The following is a 26,179-nucleotide window of genomic DNA, read 5'->3' on the forward strand; positions in this document are numbered from 1 at the left end:
TCTGAAGGAGACTTCTTCATTTAGGCCTACAAGGGCAGTTGGCCTCTGTGATTAGAGAAAGAGGGTGGACTTCATCTAATTAAATGTAAAAGTATCTGAAATGGAAACATGTGCTATTACAGTAGTACTTGATCATTCTCTTATAATCTGTGGATATGAAGCCAATGTAGTCAAGGGGACTGTAGGTGCCAGCTCTACTTATCCTGTAGCAGATGTGTAAAATGGCAAGTGGACTCTGTCCATAACAGTGTCTCTATCTCTTAATTAGAGGGGGACTGAGACAAGAAGAACATTCCCAGATTTTTTGTCTTCTGCTTCCACAGTGGTGGAACAGTTTGTAAAGATGGTGTTCTGTATTTTATCTTCGTTCTCATGTTGCCTTCCTTCATGCCTCTAAACACTGACATAACTTTTCAGGGTAGGCATGAATTAAGTCTGTTGAACATAAATTTTGATTTTTGTCATTGTAGCTTTGCCTGGAACAGCACAAAATCTACTGGCATTTTGGATCTGCAGGAGAAAACCAGAATTTTTCCACCATCAAAGGTCTCTTGGAGTTGTTGAAAGAAGGCTGGAACAGTCCTGGCTTTTTGACTTTCTTTTCTTAAGGTATTTTTCCACCTATCTGATTTCCAGAGAAGTCTGATTTTTATTTTACATCGCCCCACCCCTGTGGCGTTTTTGACATTGGCCAGAAATGAGAAGCCTTGAGTTGGAAAGGTGTCATCAAAACAATGACTAGATATACTCGGAAGAAATGTTTATTATTTGGCTTCCTGCCTCTGAGAGCTGCTAATTACCTAGCAATTATGACCAGACATAATTTTTCACTGTCTAAAGCTGCCTCTTGGGTTTAATATCTGTCAGAAAACAAAAACCAGAAAAATTTTGAGGAGTCCAAAAATGGCCAAGAGATGTATAAATATTTCCTCAGGGCATCCTTTGCTACCTTGGACTTCAAGGCCAGGAGTTTGGCTATCATTGCCTCCTTAGAAAGCATTCTTGGCTCCAGTATCCTGATCCATCTTTTCTCTCCTGGCTTTTCAAATAATCAAATCATAAAAGTAGTTAGGGGAGTACATTATGCATCTGTAACTTCTGTGATCTTTGGATGCTTTAGGAGTCAAAACTCTGCATGGATTTGCCACAGCTGAGGGCTGTGTGTTTGACTCAGAAATCCTTTTGCACGCAAATTTAAGGGCAACCAGTGCAAAACAATGTGGTTATAATGCATTAGCTGAGCAGGAAGCATGGAGATCTGTCTCTGCTCTGTCAGGAAACAATTTGTCTGTGGAAATGGCATGGCACAGTGCTTGGGAAGACAATGCTGTGAGCAGTGTTCAGTAGGCTGGTGGCCTGAGAAGGTCCTACAGGGGCACTGTCAGTGCATCAATAGGCCTGATTTATCACTGTATTATATTAGTTCTACTCCAGGGTGACTCCATTCAAGTCAGTGAATTTATCATAGGGTAAAGCTGGTGAAAAATAGTGCCTCATCCCTCTTGATTTTTGCATGAATTTCTTCCACAGAGCCTCATCGATACTTTCAGTTCTGTCCTCCTCATGCCCAGCTATGACAAGGTGGGAGCTGGAAGCTTCTCATTATTGCATAGAGGAGTTGGGATATATTCCTGGCACTGGCAGAAATTTCTGAACCCCAGATTTGCCAACTAATGCTTAAAGATGCTTTCTGGTGAAGACAGACACATGAATCTTACAGTGTGGTTCTTGAGATGGCACTTTGAAAATGGGATTTACTGTTGAGGTGGAACACCAGAGGCTGTCACACCACTAAGCTGAGAATAAACAGAGAAGAAAGCCTACATGAGAATGCCATGAAAGTGGGTATAAATGAGGGAGGGAGTAAACTCTTGCATCCAAACAGAGTTTGACATTTGCCTGTAACATGCAGGTGCTTTGCCAGCATGAAGAACAGAACTGAGAAGTGAAAATCTACATCTCCATGTTCATCTTTCAGCAGGCTTCCAAGCATGCACATTTCGTTCAAAATCACTACCAAGCTGTTTATGGTACATCTGTGCCAACTGCAATGTTTTATGTAGTCATCGAAACCAAATCATTGTGACCTGATGTGACTCAATTTTCTAAAAGGGTGCATCTTGAGAATTCTCATTTTCTTCAGTTCAAAGTGAAACACTAGGAAAAGTGTTGGAATGGATCTGAAAACAGTGCAGCATTCTTATGCAGAGGCAAGAGTGCCATTCAGGCAAATGCCAGAAGAAAATCTGTCTTGGGTGTGTTTTTCAAAATGAGTCTGAAATATTCATTGGAAAAGTGTCAGGAATATGAGACTTAAATGAACTCATTTACATGCTCTAATTTTGCCTATATCTGTGGTATTGGGAAATGCAATAATAAATTCTAAGTGCTCTGTTCCTGAAATTTTAGTTCACTTTTTTTTTTCTCTGCATGGAAATTTATTTAAGAGTGTATGTGAAGTCTGGGTTTTTTTCTCTCTGTTTTTATTTTTTTTCTCCATATTTCTCTTTGTTCTTCTCCATATTTCTCTCAATATAAGTTTTATAACTCTGTGTGACTTTTAAACCTGTTAAGGATATGGAGAAAAGTAAAGGGAATTTTTTTGTCTTTTGTTTTGCTGCTGTTTTTCTTGGATTATAGAAAAATTCTTGTTTATATATTCAGCTGTTTAGATATGTTCTCATGCATAGGTCATGGTTTATTATGCGTTTTATTCTTGTTTCCTCAAGTGCTGCTGAATACCAGCAAAATTTTCCAAAGTTCTTCAAATTAAGGTCAGATGCTTTCAGGCTCATAAATCCTCCTGGTCAGTGTAAGATATTTTGATACTTGAAATTTGTCACCATCTTTCTCTTCAGTAGCACTGCCTGGTTTTAGCTTCATCTGAGATTGAACTGAACAGTTAAGCATTGTCAGAATTTATAATCAACAGTTGGATTTATGTGTAATAATACTTACCAGTGGTGCTGAGTAGTTTTGTTTTTTAGAGGTTCCCACTACACCAGACAACAACAGACACAGAAAAAAATGGCTTGTAGTTTTCCCATGCAAACCATGAAAGTTGTTTAATTTTTTTAAAAAAATATAGTAGTTGATGAGAGGCTTCCTTCTGATGAAATTAGATTCAGTACCATAACTGATGAAATAAGGAGGAGATTACCCCAAATGACCTTTGTGTCTGAATCTTTGTTTGGAAAGAAAAAAGACTTTTTTGAATGTACTTCCAGATAGTATCTACATTTCTTAGAAACTTGCAGGGCTTTTTGTGGGAAACCCCCAAACTATTTCTGTGTGGCTTTGGCCAAAATTATTTGGTTTTCTCTTACCAAATTTCAAAAAGGTTGAATAGTTGGCTTTTCTGAAGGAAAGGCAATACTTTCCATATAGAAAAGTCCCTATGTTTTTTTAGCATTGCTTTTTTTTTTTTTCTTTCCACATTTCTGACAAGCAAAAAAGTACAAAAGTACCTGGAATTACAGTTCTTATGTCATGAAATTTCTAAGTGAAAAATAAGATTTACAGTCTCTGAGTTTTTGCCTGCTGCAGCACCAGTCAGTGCCAACACATTAGGCTCACAATTTGACGAAAATTCAAACCCAGATTAGTGTTTCTTCTACTGCAACATTGCAAATAACATTATGACTAATTGCCAGTGACACCAGTCGGTGAGGAATAGGGGCTGTAGTTGCCTAAACAATCTGTACTATTACTGAAAGGGATCAGCTGCCCTTTTGGTACCCTTCTGCTGTGACTGCTGGAGTGTTCATGTTAGTGCTAACGGTGTCAGATAAGGAAACTTTGCCAACTGAAAACTCATAATATGAAAAAAAAAGAAAGTTAATGTGGATGGAGGGAGTGGCATAAACTGAGGTAGTATAATTTGATTGAAGTCTGAATTGATATTGCTTTGAAATTGCAGTGCAGTCACGTTACATGCTTGAGATTATGCAGTGTTGGTGCCACAGGGAATTACAGATGTTCAGTTTTGTGGTGCAGTTCTGTTTAAAAACAGGCTTGGATGCTATACCTGCTGGGTAATGTGCTTTATGGGCTGTTTCAGCAGGTCAGCATGAAGCAACAACTCTGATCATGAATCTTTCTCCCTTATGAATGAGAGAGGCTGTGCTGATCTGCATTGCCCTTCCTAGACACATGGAAGGGGTTCTCAGGTGGTAGTTTTTTTCCTATCCTTGTCTCCATAGACTGTGGGGATACATTTGCAGAGTCTGAAGCTGCTTTTCAGAATGAGGGAGTACAGTATTGTTGCTGTTCTGTCTATTTCTTATTTTAAACCAAGAGATTGTGCCTCCTGACTTCCCTAAATCAGGCTTGGAGCCTTCAGTTATGATTGAAACAAAGATGAAGGCTTAAATGCAAGGATTAGATAGTTAAGATGAGGGTTTATAAAATATCCATTTTTGCCACGAGATAATTTTGTGATGTTTCTGTAAAGAAGGCTCTTCAACAAAAACTAGAAGGAATTCGGCCATGAGGAATTCCAGCAGTGAGAATTTGAGATGTTTGGGAAATCAGGAGCAAACTGAAACTGAGGTCTTAGAAATGGTGGTATTTTTTTTTCTGGTGCCAAAAAGCAAGCCAAGTTATTTTGTCCTGAACAATCTGTAGATTTAATCTCTCTTGAAGTGCCCAAGGGGTTCTCTGACAGAGTTTTGGAATCTGTGGTTCTCCTTGGTGCTGTGTTTTACAGCTTCATAACAAAACACTGTAGCTGATTTCTGTAATGGATAAAGTGTAGTTCAGTATATATTTGATCTCTTTCAATAACTAGAAACCTTAACCATTTTGTAAACAAAGACTCAGCCCATGTGAATATGCCTAAGAAAAGAGAAATTTTATTGGATTGTGGAAGTAGTGTATCTTGTATCTTCTTCACTTATTAAAACATAAGGCCTTAATTTTAGAGTTAGGAATAAGAAAGATGACAAAGAATAGCACTAGATTGGAAACTATGAAGCCTGTGTCTTACTCCAGTGAAAACAGTTATGGCTGAGTCATTTTGATGAAAGCATGTACAGCCAATAAATTCAATAAATAGATATATTTAAACACATGGAGGCAATGATTACATGAGGAAACTTGAGAACAATATTTTAAGGTGTATAAAGTATTTTCATTTGCCATGAAAATGAATATCTATCGTATAGATTTCTTTTCTCTTTCCCACAGTCTATGAAAAGTTGAGGCCAGAAACAGCTTGAAGATTGAACATGGTATGTCTTTAAAATTCAGCCATTCTTATGCACATTTGCCAGTAGTGGACATTGACCTTCTCTTTCCTGCTGTGGGCAGACGTCATTCAGTTCAGGAAATATCAGAGAAGTGACACAGCTCTGGCTTAGCACAACAGTGACCCTGCAAAACGTGGCCTTGAAAATCTTATTGTGCTGGCAAACCAGAATGTCTGAGCATTCCCACTGCACTCAGTCTTTGGCATGGTGACCAAGGGTAGTGACAGTTTAATCTTTGCCCTTCTCTTAGCTATAGATGTGACTAACAGTGGGAAAAGCTAATGAGCAGATGAACAGCAGATATTTTGAACTTTCAATATTTCTGAGATATTTAGGTAAAACAAGGTAGGGCAAAATTTTGTATAGAGAGGTAATCCTTTTACTAGGTGAAATGATAGAACTGGAAAGGAGCAGCAACCCTCACTTGATGAAAGCTTGTCACTTTTTCCCAACTTTTACATCAGTTGCTCTCGTGATGTTTGCAGCTGGGTAAAATTACTATTTTTTAATTACCATTAGTTATTCATTAAGTTTAAAGGCAGAAGACAAAATAATGTAACTATCTGCATTGTGTGGATGTTGCAATGTGGAACAATCCTGACGAATATACTCTTCTGTAAACTGATTCTTTGTTTTAATTTGTGTATCTATCATAAAAAGTATTTAGACTGAACATTAAAAAAATTAGAACTGTGATATTTTACTAGGAATATGTGTACTCAAATGTATATTCAGGTGAGGATGAAACGTATTAACAGTGTGGTGTTTGTATCAGGTACCCTTATTTTGCAAACTACCTGAAGTTATGTGTCTGACCCCATCACTACCATGTGCCATCATAGCAATCCAGTTTCACTAAGTGTTAAGTTCACTGCTATCCAGGAAACTGTTTCTTTGAATTCCCTTTTCTCTGTTTCTAATAAATCTTGGTTTTGGCTATGATCACTCTTGCCTAGGTAATTTTACAAAAATGCCTGTAGAATGCTGAGAAGCTCATCAGCTTTGTGGAGAAGACCATCAGACTTTCCAGAACTTAAAAGTTCCTCTCAGTGCCAATCATTAGACCAGAAAGAGGTTATCCAGTTATTTTTCAGTAAATTTTGTCTGCCATCAGGCTCCAGTGAACAAACAAACAAAAAAACCCAGAATCTTGAAGACTAAAAGAAGGCTAAAAATTGGTGTTGGTGGGTGGTCATATCATATAAAAAAAGATGAGAACTGTTTAATTTATGCTTGGCTTTTGCAGTGCATGAGGAATAGCTCCCTTAGCCGTGGTGTCATTTGGAGCATTAGTCACAAGAAGAGCTATGTGTCTTGATGATAATATCTGCATATAGGAAATCCTCAGAGGGTTTTTTTAGGATACATCCATGGCTGGCTGGACTCTCATGAGCTGTCTGGCACAACCAGAGCATCTTGTATGGGCAGCTCTCTATGTGCACTCAGGTAATTTTGGCCTGTGAATAAAACTGTCAGCCATGCTGGACTCCTGTGCTGCAGGTGGCATTTCGAATGCTGCACTACCTGGGTGCCAAAGTCCTTAGAAGTGATTCAGTGGGTTAAACCCAGAAATATGAGTTTGCCAAGTATTGTCACAGATAAATTCTTTCAGCAGTTGTTCTAAGACATCTTATTTAAACATAAGGCCTCAATTTCGGAGTTGAGAATAAGAAAGATGACAAAGAATAGCACTAGACTGGAAACTATGAAGCCTGTGCTTGACTCCAGTGAGAATAGTTACGGCTGAGTCATTTTGATGAAAGCATGTACAGTGCAAAGACAGTGGCTAAGACAGAAACCAATGGCTTCAGAAAATGAATTAAAAAGAATTCTTCCTCCTATTAGAAAAAAGGCATTATGTCTGATTTCCTATCTGTAAAAAAACCTCAGAATAAACACAGCTGTTTAATATCTTGAGGTAGAAACCCAATCTCTTCTTCATGCTTTATGGTCTATAAATTTAGTATGTCAGGCTCCTTACATAGTAACTCATAAGCATTTTCCACTAAGACAGTTTGCATGGTGTGCTTGAAGATGAAGTTTAAAGTATCTGTTCCAATAGCTACTTTCAGCCTGTTTGACAGACATTTGTACAGGGTAAAATGCACTGTGTAATTTCTGGCTGGTCTTTCAGTAGTAAAACTTAACATCAAATTCATAACTTTATTAACACTTTTATTACCTTGTGACCTCATCCTGCTAGGACCAGGTTGGGTTCAGGCAGGGGATGTGATGCATTTGTTATAGGACATATTGGCAACCTGATATCCACGTTTATTATGATGTGTGATATATCTGAGCTAGAAATATATATGTGAATGCCACATTTGGGGGAGAAAACTTCCTAAAACATGGAAGTCAGAAGTTAACCTCAGTTCTTTTCTTCTATACATATACTTGGACTTAGTCACTTACTGAACAGAACTTAAATAAACAAATGAGACTTAATTTGTGCTTGGTAGAAAGTTCCAGCCTCTTTCCAGTGAAAACTTCACCATTAGGTCTTAATGAATAATTAATTTTTCACTTTACTTTCTGAACTAAAAAAACTAATAAAATATTTCAGATTGACTCATAGCGAAAAAAACCTGTTTATCTCACTGTAATGAAAAATCCAAATGTAATGCAAATAAAGCATTGTTTCTGCTTACACTAAACATTTTCTACACCAAAATACTTTATTTCATATAATTGTGGGATTTTTAATTCTCCTTAATTTTAAGTACATTTTAAAAGAAAACAATTATTTTGAAAAGTCAAACCATTAAAAACAAACAAATATTTTCAAGGCTTTTATGTAGCTCTCTGATATCATCCCAGCTACATTTTATAGCAAATAATCTACTTGAGTGGTTTTTTGTTTTGGTGTTTTTTTTTGTTTTTTTTTTTTTTTTTTAGTGTTGATTTATAAATGATTCCTTTAGCTGTCCTGGTCATTTTCTGATGGCTGCTTGCCATGGTGTAATGTGTTTCGCAAAGTTTTCAGAGAATTCTGGTGCATACAGTTTGTGCACCTGAAAAATAAATATGGATAAACACATGTGAAGGCCCTTCCTTATCTATGGTTGGTGCAGGCTGCAGGTAAGGCTTGTCCTAATCTTGAAAATCTTTAATTTCCCCCCACAGGGTAAGTAAACCTTTAGGCTTTGTTTTCTGTGCTTGGAAGGGAATCAGACTAACACTGTGTTATCTAATTCTCCATCTCCTCTACATTTCAGGTCTCCATTTAGTTGATTTTGGAAAGCGTGAAGTGTTTGAGAGGATTAGAGACAGCAGAAGAAGAGGAATTCAGAGTATGTATTGAGTAAGGCATGTTGACTGTGGAGGGAGATTTTGGAGTTTGTTGTGTTTATGGACAACTACATTGCAGAGTTCATTTGAATGCTCTGGGGTTCATAAACTTGTGTAGCCTGGAAGGCAGGGCCCATTGGAAGGAGTCAGAATTTCAGTGCAAATGATTTACCCAGCTGTTGAGATAACACTTAAAGGTTTAGTGGTAAGAAAAAAAAAATTAAGGTCTAATTTAAGTTGACAAACACACTGAAAACTGCAGATGGGCTCAGGCTGAAAAGTAGAGTCTGTGAAGCCTTTCCAAGCTCAGGCAGGTTGGGATCCAAATCTTCTCCTACTGCTCTGGCTTTTGGTTGCTTTTAAATTCCTCTTTGGTTCTTTTTTATGTCTTGTGTAAATCCAAGATGGTGGGAACATCTGGTTACAAGGGATTTACAATTGTTTGGGTGGGTATGTAATGAGAATTCACTTTTTCTCAAGTGAAGCCCTCATTCCCAAGCCAAGGTCAGTGTCCACTGATGCCTAAAAGTTTGCTGTCTAGCTCAGAGTTCCAGCTAGGAATGGTTCAGTTCTACTAAATTTTCCAGTATCCTAAGACTTTTCAAAGGCTTTGCTTCAGTCATTTCACAGTGAGGCTGGTCTGCTCTCAGCCCCAGTGTGATGGCTACTAGGGAAGAGCCTCAAGAGTTGCTCTGTGTATTTTTGGACAGGGTAGAAATATTATTATTTTTAGACACATATAATGCCACTCAACTCTTCATGCTACAGAATTGACAATTATCTGGGCACTGCTTTTCTTCTTGATCAGTATTGAAACAGTAACTAAAATTTGGACTAGAAGCCAGGAAGTCTGCAATTGATGAAGTGATAAATACAAAAGCCTGTTTTCGTTTCAGCATTCCTCATTTGACAAGTGTTTACCTAGACAGTGTGTAGTCAAAATAAATTGTCATTTTTTGCAACCCCAAGTATTTGATATGTCAAAACTCCTGTGAAAACAGATAAACAAAATCTGAAATTTCCAGATGGATAGCTGTACTGCAAGCAATCTACCCATGATTCAAATTTGAAATTTATTTGAATCACTTGTTGCAATACAAGCACATGTCTTAAAATATTAGGACTTGTTTCACAGAAGACTTGCTGTAATAATGAAAAAAAAAAATCTTAGTTTCTATTCAAAATAGGTTATGGGATTTGATTTTGGTGGAACTGATTTTACCTAATTCTTCAGAGTTTGTTAGATGTCCTGCCAAAAAAAAAAAGCAGTGGAAAATGTTCCCCAATGAGCCCAACACAGGCAGATGGACCAAAACTGTCCTTGGCAGTGGAGGTCTGCTGTATTCCTGTTCTAGTGAAATTGTGAAGAATGCTGTTATGTATATTTCCTGTGACTTATCTCCTAAACTTATTGTACTTTTCTGTGATAAGTACATTGAGAAGCAGCCTGCATGCCTAAAGCTTGATTTTTCAGAGGAGCTTATATGTGCCCTCTTGTAATCTTTGTGATTTTACATACTTCAAAGTGCAATCTGAAGTTAAGTAATATAGTTGTTGTTCTGTATGTGGTTTGAGAGATGTGGTTTGTAGATATTTAAAACCTCATGTGTGGACCTTAAAAGTGTAGATACCTGGAAGTGGAAAGTGTAATTAATTTCTGAATTCTTTTTTCCTCCCTCCTTCATTTCTATCCAACTATGTATCTCATGTGTGCCTACCAGGGATAGATGCAGAAATACACATCGAGTGTGCAAGTTCCATATTAATTCTTTCTGAGTGAGCCATAGAAGCTCTATAACTCTGCTCATTACCTGGAGTGGTCAAGCTTTTGTGTATTTTTTGTGTAGACTAGAGAGGAAGTTTACATCAAGTTGACAATTTTCAGTTTTAACTGAGGTCGGAAGGGCATAGGCTCAAGCACTGGGATTCTGACACTAGTCATGAAATTTCAGTAGCTTGTATATTTTGTATGTTACTGATGAAAAGTTCATACAAACAGCTTCTTGAAATTTAGAGAAAATCTTCCCTGTTTCTCTATGAACTCAGCCCTGAAATTTTTTATAATTATGTCAGTTTTAGATAGCTTTCTTTGCTGAAGTTGGTCCTCACATGTAGAGTATAAAAAAAGACTCATATTCTTTGAGGGAATATGAAAGGGAAAAAAACTACATTGCACCAGAGCCTCAATCCATATCTCATCTCTTGTCTTCATACAGCAACAGCTACTACCCCTACAGTAAAGGAAAGCTGAAATATCCCCATATCTGTCAAAATACATAGCTGAAATTAGGAAGAACTTATTTTCTGACCCCACACTCACACACACTTACTTCCTGAAAAATGCAGTTTTGATGCTGAATACATTGTTCTATCTTGCATAGCTACAGAAATTATTAGTGGTCATAAATGATTCATTCCTCTTCAAAGTCCACTGACTCAGTGACAGCTAGGAGCACTTTGTTCCTCAGGTCCACCACAAATAGCACAAAGAAGTCTTTAGAGTTTTTTAACTTTGTAACATTTATGACAATAATATCTGAAAAAACTTTACCCATACACAGCATTGTGTGTGGTATTGGACTTGGCCTTGAGACAGAAGAGAAAGAAGCACATTATGTAGGGTGTTAATACCTTTTAAACATAGTCTAGATTGTATGTATCTAAGTTAACACTCATTTTCATCTCTGCTTTCTAAATGTGACTCTTGTTTTATTTAATGTTCATGTTTTAAACAGAAGGTAGGAGGAAGAAAGAAAGGAAAGAAAGGAAAGAAAGGAAAGAAAGGAAAGAAAGGAAAGAAAGGAAAGAAAGAACTGAAAAAATGTAATTTCCATTGTGAAAAGGCAGTGGCATTTGATACTAGTTGGTGCTACATAAATTTGGCTCAAATTCCACATTTTATGAAGTGTAGGTCTTATGAATCTTATTAAATACAGTGAAAAGAAAAATATCCAACATATTAAACAATGTCTTACATTTATATAAATTATTAGAGCTTTGTAGACTATGTAAAGGTCTAAGTATAAAGTATATTGAGAGGTTGGAATAGGATCTCCAAGGTCCCTTCCAACTCAAACCACTCTATGATTCTCTGATTCTACCTGCTATATTATAGAGATACTAACTGTTGTGTGTGAGCAGCTTGGTATCTATTGATGAAAATCTGCATCTTAGATATGCTTAATAATTTTATGTGGACATTGGACAAGGGAAGGGTTTTACTGGGCCATTATTTACAGTCTTCTGTGCTGGGGATGAATTACATGATGTAATCCCATCCCTAACCTCATTGTCTTTCATCATTAGCCAATGAATTACTTTTTGCTCCTGCACTTCTTTCAGGAAGCTCTTTTAAGGCTTTGTGCAGCTGATTGTAATGCAACTTTTTTTTTTCCTTACCTAAATTAATTCAGGCCACTTTATTTCCCTCCCAACATAACCCTACAGTTAGTTATTCAGTTCTTACCTCATGATAACACAATTCGTAGAGAGCAGCCACATTTCATCTGTGCTCCCATTTTTGTCTGTCCTCCCAAAGTAGACTCTCAGTTCCCTACAAGGATGACTAGACCTTCCTTCCACCTGTTCTGGTCTGAGTTCATCTTTGCACACAACCCAGCACAGAGCACTGTCTTCAGTTTACTCTTATGTTTTATAGTGATATTAGTACATCCCAATTTCTATTGGAAATACTTTGCTTTTACCTTGGGCTAGTATCACATTGTACTTTATCAACGCTGGTGACTCATTGTAATCTTGTGATTAAATTCTATGCCCAGGTCTTCTGCTGGATCTGTCATTTCCAGCTGACCGGAACAGTTTTTGTAATGGTACTTATTAGTCACACTACATTTAGTGAAGAAATATGTTGGCTATCACATTCAGGAATAAGTAGGTCCTACCATATTTGGTAGCATGTTTTTTCCAATATGTCTCACAAATTTATGTGTCCACAAAATGATACAATTTCTGATGGCCATTTTCCTTCCAACAAAATATTAATGAGGTCTTCATCCAGGTTCAGATTTGATCCATGTGAGGCAATGGCAAAATTCTGACCCTAATTCATTTTAAAGCCCTTAATTCAAATTGATTTTGACCTTAAAAGCTATGGTTTTATGCATGTTACTACAGATTTTTATTTGCAGAAATTGTCTTTATTAAACTGTGGCAGTATTCTACTCCTGATTTTATTTCTAGTTTTCAGAAGATTATCATATATTTCAATATCCACTTTCCAGTAATGAATGTTAGTCCACCAAGTCTTGTTATGGCTCTACTGTCTAATTTCAGATCCTACCCTATTGGTTTCACTTCCTCTGGTTTGTAACCTTGCCACCTTTCATTGGTTTCCAAATAGCAAAGTTGTCTCCCTGTTACCTCACCCATTTCAACTCAATCCCTTATAGTCCTTTCAGTAACTGAACTGTCTCCATGACTACTCCTATATTCTCTTATACTTTTCTCTTTCCTGCTTCTGCTGATATTATTTTCTTTTTGCTGAACCCTTTCAACTGTTTTTCTTTCAACTGTGGAGCAAAGTAGGATTTGCAGAGTTGAACATGACTTCTTTTTTGTTTTCTTACTTGGGTCTCTTAGCTTAAAGCTCTTCTGAATGGTGATGCTAGTTTGAATCTTACAAAATCAGTTTCTCAGGAACTCTGGTAGAGGCTGTTTCATGTTGGCATTTTCTCCAAATGCTACCTTGTATACTTATTTTATTATATTATTTTATTTAAGGCATATGTTGGACCTGAATCATGACATGATTACATTCTTTTTTTCCCTGTGGAAAAAGGTTAGACTATTTGTAGAAATATTGTCATTTGCCATAAAGGAATGTAAACAATTTATTCCCCCCAGTTCAAGAAACAGCCCCTGTAGAGAGTGTACAAAGTCAAGAATGTTGATTTGGCAGCAGAGTTATTCAATGTAAATCCCATGTAAGCCACAAAGCCATTTTGGCTGCCACTTCTCAGAAAGCTGCTTGTGGATGTAGTGTATACACTGACAAATCTCCTCCTTTCCATCATCCTGATCCAAAGAAATATCCCTGTGGAAATACTTCTAGAGAGACACATCTTCAATTGGTGATCCTTTCTTTTGTGGATGCCTGGCTTTTTGCCAGGAAAGGCCATTTCTTGATTAATCTGAAGGCAGTACGTGTTTGTCGTATTTCTGATTTCTTCAGATGCCTCTGACTGCTCATTCCAGCTGACTGGACAGCTGGCTTATTCTGAACAGAGCCAGGTAATGCTTCTGTGTGGAGCAGATGTCATTAAACACAATCAGTGCATTCCATTAAGTCTGCCAGGTATCTTCTGACTTAGTCAATAATTTTCTGTTTCATTTAAGGGGCTTGAGAGGGATCCACCAATGTAAGAATATATTTGAAAAGAAATACAGTCATGTTTAGTTTCATCCCTTAAATCCAGTCAAGGCTCCAGACAATTCTGCAATCACAACTATTTGGTTGTCAGCCCTCCAATTAATTAGTTGCAAGAAATGTTGCTGGCTCCAGTAGATGCTACATCTCTCCCAATGTTAGTAGTGGGTCATCAGCTTTTAGAAGAATTCTGCAAGAGAAGATTCTGGCACTTTATGATCACTTTTTACCCTCTGTCTTTAATGATTGGTTGGTTCATACAAGAGCTTGTGCTTACATTTGAAAGTGCAACTATTATCACTAAACAGTGAGATTGTATTTCCTTGTGTGCAAATTGCCAGAGCAGACACAAGCTGAGAGTTCATATTTTGGATGAAATTTGCACAGATTTTCACTTCTTATATATTTGAAAGTTTTGACATTCAGAACACTGGAGAAAAAAATTCCTCTTGTACTTCTTCCTGTGGAGGAGAAAAAAAAAAAAAAAAAGAGAGAAAACAAAAGTGGGAACTAAATACTTTCCACTGGTTTGTTTTCTGTCTTTGTTCCCATCTACTTACGCTCAGACATTTTCATGTGGCACTTTGGCACATCCAGGTGTATAATTCATGCTGATTCTTTTGTCTGCTTGGAAAAGGCTTCTGTCTTTGGAAAATTTGACCCTATCTATTCATGGACATTTTTGACAACTCTATGTATTTTTTTTCCTTGTTGTTTCAATAACCTCTTGGTTGGCCAAAGGGACACTGTGTTGACACTACATTGGCCAAAAACCTCCTGCAGTTTCAATTGGCAGGGTTATTTTCCAATTCCTTCTCTTGATTGCTGGGTCATGCAGCTAACTTTATGCAGCTTCTTTGTTTTAGCCTAGAGATGGGAACATTTTGTGGAGAGAGAAGAGTGTGCCCTCTTTACATTCTGTTTATTTTACATTTGAGGTATCCTTGAGGGAGGATGTTCTACATCACTTCATAGTTTTAATAAGGAATTATTTCCAGATTTTATTTAACTGAGCATTATTAAGTGAAAGGATACAGATACTTCAATCCAAACATCTTTATACATATTTTCCAGCAACTTCCTTCACCACATCAGTTTTTCAGAATCTGTAAATGTAACACACTTTAATTACACATAAAGTGATCATAATGTGATGTAATGAAAAGCTTGTTAGTCTTCAGCACAAGTAAATAAAAGAAAGAACTCAAAACCCTTGAATTTAATCTGTGTTTTTAACTTGCATGTTTTTCTGTGCATATCTTAACATCTACTGTGCATTCCTCTCTTGCATACTCCTATTTTTTTTTTCAGTGCTGCTTTTCCTGATGTACTCTGTGAGCCTGGAAATAAATAGATAGAGGGGAGAGGAGGTGAACTGGGAAAAAAGAGTTCCTGTCTTGTATTTACCACTTGCAAAAGTGGAGACTGGCCTCTTTCTGATAAGAGTGTTTTAATTTATTTTTTAATCTGCTTTCATAGTAATTTTTCTTAATAGCTTATTCCCTCCAGCTGAAACACAGAAGGCAACAACTTCAATGCTCAGAGAAATCGCTTGGCATTAGAAATGACCAATTACTTGTTAAAACAAGGACAAGCAAACCCTACTGGGGCAAATCCATTGCCATAGCAATGAATTTTGGCTGATTAGACTTTTGTTTTTTCTTCCTTGTGTAAACATTTTTGCAATGATATCTGCATCTATATTTTGTTAAAAGCTCAACACCCTTGTCTTGTTTGTCTCACCTTCTAAAATATCTGCTTCCTTCATGTTCTGGTCTCTAAATCTTGTAAAAATTGTCTCAGCATGGCATAAATGTCACATGTATAAAGTGTTCCTGCTAATGTCAAAAAACGAAATGCAGTTGAACAAGTCAAAGGTAGCTACTTGCAGAGTAATAAATAAACTACATTACTGGAGTATGGGAAGTTTATTTTACCTACAAGAAGGGTAATGTGAATATTAGCTAAATTCTAGGATTGATGAAGACTGCTCATTCTCATTCATAAAAAAGCCCCCTTTCATTCAATATCAAGCAGCTGAAATTGTTGACCGTAGGTTCCTTTTAAGGTAAAAAAAAAGTAACTTTCTTCTCTCCTGGTTTTTAATGATGTCTGGGATTTCAAAAGAACCTATGGGATTTAGCAACAATTTCCCTTTAAAGGGCACTTTGATTTGAAAGTCTAACTCTTCTAGGTTCCTTCAAAAATACAAGCTGTTATTAATAAACTATTATCCAATGCCTGTAACATTACATCAGGCTTCTGCTTTTTTTAAGTTCAGGAGACCATATGGGTAGTTTATTCTCAACCACTTCTAGGAACTAGCTATCTTACCAAATATTTAAGAAAATTTGTTTAGGAGTAAGAGATCACTGGTAATTTGTTGTCCATTCTAGGAATTCGGGCAAAGAGGGCCACTCATTATTTACTGAACTGCTTTAATGAACTACTAAGCACTGTAATGATAATCTGATTTAACTGTGAAGGTGTTCTTATAAAGAGAGATTACGTTGATTTTAATATATCTATTACCTAATATCTAAATGATTTGAAAGAAAAGACAACATAAGTAAATGGGACTAATTTTATAACAATGTTTTCCATAAGTAACCAGGAAATCATGATAGCTTTTGGAGATATTCAAAGACATCTTCCTAATGGTAATATGCTAATATGAAATATGCTAAAAAAACATTATGAAATCCTATTTTATACCCCTCATATCACTTTTCTATGGGAAACTGCTTTTACCAGGATGTGCCTAGAATTATGGTGGAGTAAAAGTGAAAGTGTTTTAAAAAAATCTGTTAAATAATTTTGCAGTTAAAACATGATTGCCACAGTTGCAGGACTAATTCTTCAAGTGTATGCTTTGCACTTTAGAGGGATGATTCTTGAAATAGTAATCTTTCAATTAAAGAGAAAAAAAGTCCTCATATATTATTAGATTTCTTAGGTTAGGTCTCATGGACAGCAGTTGTGAATTCAGAGTATCCTTCTGTATGATATTACTGTGATTGAAGCAATCATATTGTTGAGACAGGTCCTGCAAATGTTTCCTCACTGTGATTGCTACCAAATCCTAGCTGCCTGCTGCCTCCTAGAATAAACATATGGTAGGAAAGCTGCTGGTGGAAATTTTGTTTTATTTTCAGTGTAACAGGGTAACAATGGTAACAGTTGCCACTGTTCAAAGCGAAACGACTGATTCAAAACAAAACCTTAACCTGGCAACCTGTCAGAGTGAGACAAGCAGTGATGCCAGTCAAAACAGCAAAGGCTGTACTGTTCCTCCTCCCTTGGTCTTTCTCTTACTATGAAAGGCTGTATTATGTTTACAGTGTTTATTTTATCTCTGAACTTTTTGCTGATGCAGTTCTCCAGTGCTTTTTTATAGTCAGTTGCTGCTCTTAGGTGGAATACTTGAAGAAGTTGTCAGCCTCTTCTGTCTGTTGCTGTCACGCCTGTGTTGCACTTCAGTGCCTAAAGTTTTACTGCATGTTGCACAAAGCTTCTGCCTTGACTGGAACTGGAGAAGCTGCTGCAAGAAAGGGGTGGGATGTGGCTGTACCATGTTGGGAATAGGTAAGAAAAGGAGCTGTGGCAGCCAACAGCTGCAGGGTAGACTCTGACAAGGCATCCAAAATCTGGTGGCATCTGATGAGGCACCTGACAAAACCCCTCTCATCCCCTCTAAGGTACTGGGTCAAATGTGGACAGAAGGAAGTTTTGGTTGGGTCAGGGTGGGATGGCACACCAGGCAGCTGAATTCTTGAGTAAGGCTGTTATAATCCAGCAATTTGGGCCCTCAGATCCTGCACTGTGGCAGAAAGAGGAGGAGCCAGATGCTGCCCTGGGGCACCCCAGCTTTGAGGAGGAGAAGCAGCTGACCAATACTACAACTCTGCAGCCTAAGCATAGAGCAGCCATGTGAAAATTAAACTTATCAATACCTTTTGTGTGGAAGATCAGTCACCTTGCAATGATACTACTTTCTGTGCATAGGTTGGATAATGCCTTTACTTCCAAGGAGATCCTAAAGTGAATCAGTCAGCTGCTGCCACCTGAACAGCATTCTGCACTGCAGTATGCACCTTATAACATACTTCAGCAGTGACTATAGCCCAGAGCAGATTAAAAAGAGATGGACATAAGTCAAATTGTCACTCATTTTCTCTTTGAAAATAAGGTCTTCCATGTTGGTAAGGGCAATAAACAAATGGATTACCCAAGAAGGAATCACAGATACTATCTGCATTCATTGGAGCCAGTAGTTCCCAAATAACCTTTTTAAGCCAGGAAGAAACTTAGCCAAAGTGCACCCAAAGGCCTGACCTTTGCCCAGCACCTCCCATACCTTGGTGAGTGACTTTGGCCAGGAATGAAGCAGAGAAACATTGGCATTTCCTCTGTCAAAATATTATTCTGCCCCCATGGATGTAGACAGTCTTTTCAAAATATATTCAGTTTTTATCTGCAAAACAACAAGAAAATTTCCTCACAAGAGGAAACTCTAAAAATCAGCTACTCAGAAAAACAGCTTATTTGAACCAGACTATTTACAAATCCAAACAAATATGCTTGGCCAGAATACCAAGATGGAGGCAAATAAATATTTCTCCTGCAACTGTAGAGTTTTAGATTTAATATCCTAATTATCCTAACTCATTTGGTGAGTTTTGGAGTTCTTTTGCTGTTGCTCTCTTCTTGTCCAATGTATTTTGCTTGTTAGGGACTTACCATAAATTTGGATGCTCTGTGTAATGGAAGGACAGGAGGAAGATGCTAGATGTAACCATAGCTGTATCAGAGAGGAAAAGATAATTGAAAATTCAGTGTGGTACCTCCCTGAAGGACCAGCACAGCTTCCTGTGAAAGGTTAACCTCTGTTAAGGTGTCAGGGGATCGACCACTGGTGCAAGGCTATTGTCCAAAGTTGTCCACAGCTGTCTTTTGATAAAAGCATTTCCCACTTCTCTTTTCATAGACAAAGGATAAGGTCTGATGCCACCTGATAATACAGACCAAGAAAAACTTCAAAGCATTGCAGCTCTACCAGTTTTTACCAGGGAAGGAGTTGGTCATGAGTATTTGATGTGGCAGACCAAGACTGTGAGTGAAAGAGGCTGTTTGCTGGAGAGCCAGCATTTCCCTCCTCCTATTCTCATTGCAGTCATTTTATTTGTTCCATTTTCAGCTAAAAAATTTTCTTTGGAGCAAAGTAATACTGTGGTTACTTTCCCTACCAGGCTTCTTGTACCCATACTAGGAGGGCCTGTCTCCTTGCTATAAAGACTTTTCCTAACATATAATCTAACTTTTCTCTCACACATGAAGCTAATTACTTCTTGCCATCTTTTGATGGAAACAGGATATGTGATGACTTCAAAATTTTTAAAGTCAACATTGGCTGATGTTTATAATTCTGTCTTCAGTCTTCTGTTTTTTTCCTGATAGGTCACATTTTATAATTTTCCCCTTGTTCTTTGTTCTCCTCAGGACTCTTTCCAGTTTACCACATCTTTCTTAGAATTGAGAGACCAAAATAGATGTAGCAGAGGCTTTACCAGTCATTAGTAGAGTGGATAATTTCCTTCCATGTTTTATGTAGAGCTTTATTTTTAATAAACACAGAATTATATTATTCTGTTTTGAAATGGTCATCTACAGTTGACTCATATTCAGTCTGTGATCCAGCTTACCCAGTTGTTTCTTTTCCATCCTTCCCTTTTTGATACTGTATATTTGAGTTTTTCTTTTATTGCAGAACTTTGAACTTTATAGGGTTTCACCTAAGTGATTTCATTCCCCTCTCCCCACTAATTTATCACGCTTCCTTTGGATTTTCTCTTTCAAATTGCTTTCAGTCTCTTCCACTTCTTTTTGCCCAAGTTTTAGGACTATTTCCTGTTTCACCAAGTTATTAATGACTTCAACTGTTCTGAGGCCTTCTCAAGCATAATAGTTTGAAAATGAAACATTGGCCATCGCTTTTTTCCATACAGTTGTATACTTAAAATATAGCAATAATATCTAGATAATGTTCCACTAGTTTTCTTAATGAAGAAATTGTTTCTTGAGAGACTATATATATATATATATATATATATATATATTTCCCTAAATTTATCCTTTCTGGGTTTTTTTAATGGAATATATATAAATATTTAGAAATTGTTTTTTGCATTTCACTCATTTGGTTTCTAAGCATCTTAAGCTTTCTGGATCAAATTCTTCAGCTGGTGGTTAATTGAGTTCAGCTATAACACAATTCCTTTTCTGGTGAATAAGACTCCTGGTTGGTGTTTGTTCTTTACACATTGACAAGCCAAGGGAACACTTTGTACAAAATGAAGTGTGTTGCTTCTAAAAGTACATGCCTGCTTGTCACATTCTCTTTCCTGTGCTCTTTCAGTTAGGACTATACAATTTTTCTGGTTTACAATATTTTTTTTAATTGCATTTCTTTCATCTGATGTTTTTTGCTGCTTACTTTCTTTTCCTTCAAGCTTAGCATTTGAACTACTTATTTCTAAAATAGCCACTGTAGATTGAAATAATTAGATTTTCATATTTTTCAAAATAGCTTTTGGATTTTGCTTGAATATGGGTGGGCTTAAAATGTTTCAGTTTTTTTTTTTTTAAATTTCCATTTTATTTGTTTATCTACATATTTATTTAATTTAGTCACCTTGGATAAAATGGAGCCCATATTGTATTTCTCCCCTAGCATCAATAAAGTTGCAGATTTTAGTAAAGTTACACAAATAAAGTGCAATATTAAAATATGCTTAATAATAAAAAATATAAAGGATTGTATCTATTGCTAATTTTCCTAAATGTTATTTTCCCCGGCTCCACTATAGCTTCCTTATAAAGAACCATTGACTTCAATAGTACTGGAGTATTTCTAGTTATGTAGATAGATATAGCTAGTAATTTTTTGTGATGATTTTGTAGAGCAAGGTTTTACTGTGTAAGAGTTTGAATAATGGGATATGACTGATGATATAAATACAATAGTGCACAGATAATGTAATGCATAGTATTTTTTCAGGTCCTAATCTTAATGAAGCTTTTCTGAGGCATTGAAAAGTACTTCCACAGTGGTTACATTACTAACTCAGTGCAAATACACTTGGACATTACACAATGCTCTCTGTTGGGTGATTATTTTTCCAATATTATGTCTTCTTCAAATAAGATTTAATGAGAAGAACTTTTGCACTACAGTGAGAACAAAGCCAATGTCTAGAATGTGGTCTACTTTTTGTTGAACACTGGCTTTTAAGAAATGCTGCCTTTTATTAATGATAATAGCCTTCCTCAGGGGTCATAATGGCACCAGTGCTGTCTGGCATCTTTGTTGGTGACATGGACAGTGGGATTGAGGGCACCCTCAGCAAGTCTGAAGATGACATGAAGCTTTGTGGTGCAGTTGACATGTTGGAGGAAAGGGTTTCATCTCTCTTGTAGAGACAGGCTGAGAGAGTTGGGGATGTTCAGCCTGGAGAAGAGAAGGCTCCTGGGAGAATTTTTTGTTCCTTGCAGTACCTAAATAGGCTATAAGAGAACAGGAGAGGGACTTCTTACAATGGTGTGGAGTTCTAATACAACAGGGAATGATGTCAAAAATGCTGAAGAGGGTAGATATGAGATGTTTAGATTAGGTATGAGGAAGAAATTCTCTGCTGTGAAGGTGATGAGACACTGGCATAGGTTACCCAGAGAAGCTGTGGCTGTCCCATCCCTGGAGGTGTTGGAGCTCAGGTGTTGGATGGGACTTTGAGCAACCTGGTTGAGTGGAAGGGTTGGAACTGGGTGATCTGTAAGGTCCCTTCTAACCCAAACTATTCTGTGACTCCATGATAGTGTATGATATGAAATAAGGGTAAGTCAATTAGTTGAAAGTAACCTGTTGCAGCAGACATTAAAATCATGAATCAGATTAGCCACAGTATCAATTTGTTTGTCTCAACAATGTATTGTTATTTGGTTTTAATTGCATTCTGGTTTCTAATGTTTTAAGAAAACATTTTCTTAGTTTTGTATAGCTTGCTTTTCAGTTGTGAAAAACATGAGATTTAGTTATTTCATTTGAAATGAAATTTCCTATTTTTTAGGATTCTTAAGACCTGGAGATTGAAATAAAAAATGAAATATTTGTAAATTATTCAATAATTTCTTCAATTATCATCTTATTTTCATGTTCCTGGTAGGAAATACTTGTATTTTCTGAAATGAATACCTGTTTGGTCTCTGTGTTTTACTTTTGTGTGTGCCACTTAGTTTGTATTTAGTTCTGAACAGTCATTATGTCTCTTGAGTATAAAAAAGTCTGGGCAAAATGAAACTAATCCCTTTTATGATTTATAACAAATATTGCACAAATAATAAGGGATAAAGGCTCACTTCAATTTAAAATATCATAAAACTCTAATGTCAGGTAGTTTAAAAAATTATTCTTGTTTCCATAATTACTATTTATTGAGTTGATTGAAACCTCTGTTTTCCAGCACAATAGTTTTATGTAGGTTCTGTTGCAGGTTTTCTGTACAGATGAACCTGATTCACTAGATGTACTAGAATGGGACAAAATAATTAGAGGAGCTAATATTAAAAGTTTATTTATGGCATAGTTTCTAAAGTAACTGATTCACAGACTGCAGTCCAAATTAAAGACTTCTACTTTCTTGCAAAATTTCATTTCAATATTCAAAAATGTTGTACCTATAATATTTCTACTCTCTAATAACTATCTTTTTCTTCAAAAATTTATAATACCCTTTTCTTTCCAGAACAGCCTATTATTTCACTAGTATCATATAACTTATTTTTAAAACTAACTTATTTGTTTTTATTTGAAGATTTGTTAGGTTAAGTGGTTTCTTTAGACTACATTTATTTTCTTTGATATGTGACATTATCCTAATGATAGTCTCTGTGCTGAAGTCCTATGTTTGACTAAGTGATTTTGCTGAAACTGTAAGCTAAGATCAGACAAGGTTTCTTCTCAAGCCATAATTCTAGTAATTGAATCTGTTTGTGTGATATGTATTGGCAGAACAGAATGACTAATCTTGCAATGAATAATTTATTTGATAAATGTAGATTCTCACTTCACTACATTTTAAGAACAAAGCAGATATTTTGAATTATTCATTATTCAGATTTAACGAATTTTATAATTAAAAAAAAGATTGTTATTGATAATTTCCCTGGGAGTATTGATTCAGATAAATTTGAAACTCAAGTGTAACTCTAAGTGTTTAATTTCTGGTGCATATTAAACATGCTTCTGCTAGAAAATTGGATAAATTTTTGAGTGCCTGGCACCATTGTTCGTCATGAGATTTTAAAATATGGTTTCTATGAATACATGTGCATCAGTTCAGAAGCTCGCTTATATATAGTATTTGTACCATATGATTGCTTGAGCATTTGTGGAAAGCACATATGAATAATATTTGAGCATATTCAAGGTGTATTTGTTTGAAAATACATGAGAAGGGAAACAAACTATTAATTTTACTTTATTTTGGCTGATTTGTAGGTGCATTCTGTTGCAATTCAGATCTGCCCGTTTCAGTGGAGGAAGGGTTTGCACCAAGTGCAGAACTGGGTGACAATGTGGAAAGATCAGACACAGGTTTTTGCTCTTCCAACTGGACCTTTTGGCTCTGGTTCCTCTCCTGAGTCTGCCGGCTTTGTGCTGTGTCAGTGGAAAACTGTCTGAGGGTTGCTCCATGTGAGGCATCCCTGTACCAGGTCTGTGCTTCTCCTTGCATGATCTGCAGCTTGAGGAGATTAATCAAAAATCTCATCCACCTTGAAATTGGGCAGTAATTTACTGGAAGTGCTAGGATATTTCTCCCAGGATGAAAAATAAAAATTACATCTCTGCTTCCATCTTTTGCCTGTAGTTTACCAGAAGAAGGTGAGAAGACTTAAGGTCATGACAAAATCTTCCAGAAAGGCAACGGGGTGTGAAGTTTTGGCCTCGGGAGCTTGTTTGCTGTAATTAGATGGGTGGGAGAGATTTTTGCTCCTGCAGTTCTTGTTTTCTGAAGGGAACTCTGTATATAGCAGATAAAAACAAATGTTCTTAAAATAGGAATTCCTATCTGGAAAAGTTAAAAATGCAATTCAGACTTCAGCTATTCAAATGCAGGTCAAATGAGAACCTATTCAGAAAAGAGTAAGTGCAGGGTCTCTAAAATGTTATGCTAGAAATACTATTCCTGAAGAAAACAAGAATTGATTTCCATCTTAAAACACAATAGATGCTGCACATATTTTTAGTATTTGTGGGAACATCAGGACTACTTCCAACAGAAAAAGTTAATGTAATTTTGTGGCTCATTTTAGGTTTATTTAGGTTGAGACAGACATACTGATGCTCAATGAAAGCTTCAGTGCTAACAAGGGTAAATAATCAAATATATTTTGTGGTAATATTTTATGAATTTCATCTGAGTTCGTCAGACCTCACCTCACTTCTCAGTATTGTTAATATCCTGATAAAAATGTGTTTTCAGTCTCTGGCATTCAAAGTTTGTAAGTAAATAATTCTGTCCTTGAACCAGAGTGCAGATTAATTACTAGCTGGACATTGTTCCTCTTGACCAGAGAATATGAAAGTTTTTAACAAAGGGAATATTCATTAATCTTGTGAGATGTTTTTTTTGGAAGACAGATATGTATTTCTGAGGGAAAAGAAACACTTACAAGATTCAAACAAAGGGCCAAATTTTCTGTATACTTGTATATCACATGTTTTCCAAACAAGTTGATATAATAGCTGTGTGTCCTTGTAATGTCAAGTGCAATGTCTGGCTACTATGAAGCAGAATATTTATTTTGAGATATTAAAAGATTAAATATGTATTATTAGGCCAAATCAGACAGCCCTGTTTTAACAAGACACTTGAAAAAAATCAATTGCTAACAGTCTGAAGAAAATTATTTAAAGAAAGACAATGAAAATATGTAATAAATTTTACAGACATATGTCATTGATGTGCTGTATAATTAAAACCAGTGGCTTCTCTACCAGGAAGTTGAATCAATTTAGGAGATGGATGAATAAAACCAGATGTATATATGGGTACCTTTATTAGGGTTTCTCACTTTAAAAAAAATTTAGTGTGTTTTTATCACATTAATTCAGCATTAGGTGGAGCAATGCCAGTGTAGCTCTGGCTTGTTTGTAGCATGAGGAATATTGCTCCAGAATGTTGCTGTCCCTGTAGGAATGCCCTGGGTCCTCTTCAACTTGCTTTATTATTTAATTGATAAGAAGTATTATGGTGTATATTATATATCTGTTCTTTGATCCACAGAGTATCTGAATCTGTTATAGGTTGTAGGTGGCAAGTTTGGTTCAAAACCTTTAATTTTAGAGCACTGCTTTGGTTGTAGGAGTCCTTGGAGCAGTTTCTCTTACCAACAGAAGTTGTGAATGTTTCACAAATACTAAGGAAATTTTAAGTTGTAGACTAATCTGAATTTTTCCACTGTCTATCTTTCAATGGGGTAAAATTAGATAATTTTCCTGTGTAATGGAAAACTTCACTTTTCATTTGAATTTAAAGGGCAGAAATTTCTTCTGACACAGAATATTTTGAAATATGAAAAATCTTTCTTGAATGGCTCTAGGGCTGACACTTTGGATCAGATGAGTTCTAAAACATCACAGGTTGGAGAAATAGAAAAAAAAAATGGAAATTTTCAGGACAAATAAAGACACTAGATCCTAAAAGCTAAAATTATGAGAAAGGAAAAATATCACAGTAGGAAGGAATAGGAACAAAGGGATGCTTAATAAAGTAAGTATGAATGAGTTTTGCACTGATTTATGTCCACTAAAAGGTTGTCCTTGATACACCTTAACAACAACGTTTGCCATAGAAGTATTTTTTGCGCACGATTGTGTATGCAGTACAATAAATATTTGGTCATTATGACTAGAGCTAACAGCAGAGTTCAGGGCCATGGGTGTTAGGAGAACAGTGTGAGGGCACAGGTGTTTGTGAGTACCATCAAGTACTCACAATAACCAAGCCCACAAACGCGTATCTTTAACAGTTACTGCCAGGTAATGCTCAGCTACTGGGAGCAAATGCTTGAAATGAATTTCTTGCTGCCATCTTGTGTCTAAAGGCTAAATGGCAAGGAAATTTCTGGAGTTCCAAGTACTGATTTTACATTCAACATCAGGTTATTCCTCTTAGTCCTCTTAAACGCCAAAGCA

The 26,179-nt window shown here is 36.4% G+C and overlaps 1 long non-coding RNA gene across 1 annotated transcript in view; it reads left to right on the top strand.

Moving 5' to 3' along the window:
- The first annotated feature begins 8,044 nt into the window (after positions 1–8,044).
- Positions 8,045–26,179, top strand: part of LOC310910773 — a 118,290-nt gene continuing 100,155 nt past the window's right edge. The window contains exons 1-2 of the long non-coding RNA XR_014590392.1: positions 8,045–8,330; positions 8,468–8,542. This is a non-coding gene — a long non-coding RNA (uncharacterized lncRNA). The remainder of the gene's footprint in view (positions 8,331–8,467; positions 8,543–26,179) is intronic.

Source organism: Zosterops lateralis (genome assembly GCF_965231275.1).
Source record: "Zosterops lateralis genome assembly, chromosome: 6".
In the NCBI taxonomy this organism is placed as follows: Eukaryota; Metazoa; Chordata; class Aves; order Passeriformes; family Zosteropidae; genus Zosterops; species Zosterops lateralis.